The sequence below is a fragment of the Sinocyclocheilus grahami genome, unplaced genomic scaffold (genome assembly GCF_001515645.1).
Source record: "Sinocyclocheilus grahami isolate Dianchi unplaced genomic scaffold, SAMN03320097.WGS_v1.1 scaffold1044.1, whole genome shotgun sequence".
Classification (NCBI taxonomy): domain Eukaryota; kingdom Metazoa; phylum Chordata; class Actinopteri; order Cypriniformes; family Cyprinidae; genus Sinocyclocheilus; species Sinocyclocheilus grahami.
In genome coordinates, this window is record NW_015506223.1 from 247,545 (window position 1) to 250,639 (window position 3,095).

The following is a 3,095-nucleotide window of genomic DNA, read 5'->3' on the forward strand; positions in this document are numbered from 1 at the left end:
CAGGGACGCTGCTGATTGTTCCGTAACGCCACCCAGAATAGCCTATTTTTCCAGCAGCAGACAGAATTCGCCTGGTGAATGTCGAACTTTGTTCATTCACTCGGCTCCAAAGCAAAAATCTGATGAGTGGATGCACCTGTCGCCTATTTATACCCGTATGCACAGGGAGTGGCTCAGCATGCAAAATCCACTAGCCAAATTTCTTTGGCATTTACTCTTAATCAGACAGGATTCGGGCTCCCAAGTAAGACCCCTAATGTCGTCACAACGTAAATCGTAGTGACTGACAGATAGGGAACTACAATACTATGTTATATGACCATAGAATAATTAGATTTTTTTTTTTTGTTCTGCTTTTTAGTTATAGCCTAACAAATTAAAAGTATATTGTGGGAACAGATTGTGATAGTTATGAATTAAAACTTATTTTGATTCTGAAAACAAAAATCACAAATTTATATGCAATTTTCATAATATGGAAATGTCAAACCAAATTTTATCAGTTTATTTTTCAGTTTTTACAACATTATTTACATACTTTGCTGATTTCATAATAAAACGTGCAAGTCATCATCATCAATCAGTAACAATTTAAAATAATTGCCAAATTGTCCTTAGAAATATTTCATTTCTGACACACGCAAACATATGTACACGACAAACTGTGCAATTTATATGTAAATATATTTTACAAGCCGTTTTGATGTAACCTAAAAAGTCTAATTTTTTGATTGCACTCATACATTAAAGATTAAAGTCAAGGTAAGAATGTTTTGTTGTTATTGTGCAGATTTATATTTTTTATTTTTTATTAGTATATATATATATATATATATATATATATGGTGCTCTAGTAATGGTGTTTTTCTCTGTCTATTAAAAAGGAACCCTTTGCTTGTTAAAAAAAAAAAGTAGTGAGTGATGTTATAAGTTACAGTAAATGAGACTTGATTGATTAATGCAGACATTTATAGTGAAAAAGATACAGACAGGAGAACCACAACAAAGACCGCCTCTCTTCTGCAAGACACTATAGCTGAGTTTTGTATGTGTGTATATATTTTATATACAACATTGTTACAAAGCCATCCATATTGTTTATGCTTTCTATATCTGAATTCAGAAACGCTTTCTAATAAAACATTAAGAAATGTTACCAAAACATAAAGAGGGAAAAAAAGGAAATCAGAGGGAAATTATAGTGAGGAGGGCAGCCCCTGGTCGATTGATTTCAGACGTCACGCAGTTGCTCAGAGCATTTGCTGGGAGTGTGTTTTGGCTTGTAGACACACTCGTTCTTGGTAGTGTTGCATTTTGTGCAGCGGCACCGGCGTGCCACCGGATAAAAGAAGAGCGGGTCAGTGTGGACAGGACAGCCGGGCATCTTAGCAGAATGATAGACCAGAGAATGATGCATGCATCCTCTCTGAATCAGGAAACGCTTGCCCTCAAATCCTCGCACGTTTGTGTCCTGTCACACACAGAAAATGGACACTGTAGTTATATATATATATATATATATATATATATATATATATATATATATATATACTGAATTTATTATAGCCTAATTTATTTATATATGTAACATACCTAATCTAATATACAACAATGCTAAATATTATGTATTTATACTTAGCCTATTACTAATTATCACTTATTACTGGGGTTGCAAAAAGGTGGAAAATATCCAGCAAATTTTGGAAACTTTCCAGGATTTTTAGGGAATATTCCAGGGATTTTTGGAAAGTTTGTGGAAATTTACCGGAAATTTTCCACCCCTTTCCATCCCTAATTATTACAAATTTATACGTATTATTATTTATTGCTTAATTTTAAAAGCAATGTTTTATAAATTGTATAATTCACTTTTATCTCTCTCTCATATGTATTTCTTTCTTTTTCTTTTTCTCTCTCTCTCTCTCTCTCTCTCTCTCTCTCTCACACACACACTGTATACCCCAAAAGCAAATGCTAAAACAACTATACTCATAATAAAAAAATAAAAAAAGGTATTGGATGTTTTTTTTATGATTAAATATGTTATATTCAATATTAAATTCAACGCGTTCCAAATATTTTAATGATTTCTTAATATTTTAAGACCAGATGCTCCATTGTATGCCTCACACAAAATAAAACAGAAAACACCATTTATCATGAAACCTGCTGATCTCTGGCATTGAATTGGTCAGTTGTCAGAATTATTTTAAACATTATTACATCTAAGAAACACGCTCCTTGAGTTTGGTGTGAAACTGTCAGGCTCTTACCTGTGTGAAGCACATTCCGCTGCACATGGTGGTGGTGACAGCCATGCACTGACCGCACTCGTGTCTCTCCACATACAGCGTGTAGTTCTTCAGAGAGCAGGCCAGGAGAACATCTCCTCCCAACACAAACAGCAAACTGCAAAAGAACATCCTCATCTTCATCCAGCACCTCTCCAAACTCCAAAACCAGCTCAAATCTTCCTCTGGAGGATCGCTGTGGATCTGGCTGATGTTCTGACCAATGCTGTTGAGAGAAGTCAGATTTTGATTGGGTCAGAGTTTCTCTTGTGCTTTTAGACTCACGCTAATCCCAAATGATCTGTGTGCCTCTTATCTTGTGGTGCAAGGAGGGAGGGTCTTCAGGCTGATCCTCCACACTGGAAATCAACGTGACACCGAATGGCCCCACTCCTGCATCTCTTGATGTAACGGCAAGTGGTCAGTGGAATGGGTAATTATGCATCGCAATTTATCATTTCAAACAAATGCCTGCGAATGAAAATCAAGGAAAACTTTTATTATATTAAATTTTATATTTTATTATATTACAAATGTGACATTTCATTTGAGAATAATTGTATTTTAACAATTTGATTACATATTGCAAATTATTCTAGCAAATTCTATATCAAAACAGGATTATAAATCATCAAAACACGAACATATGAACTTCAATGCAAGTCCTAAAGGTCAGCTATGAATCACTGAAAATATAATATCAAAATATGTACAATTTGCATTTTCTATATAAAGAATTAAATACTGAATATATATATATATATATATATATATATATATATATATATATATATATATATATAT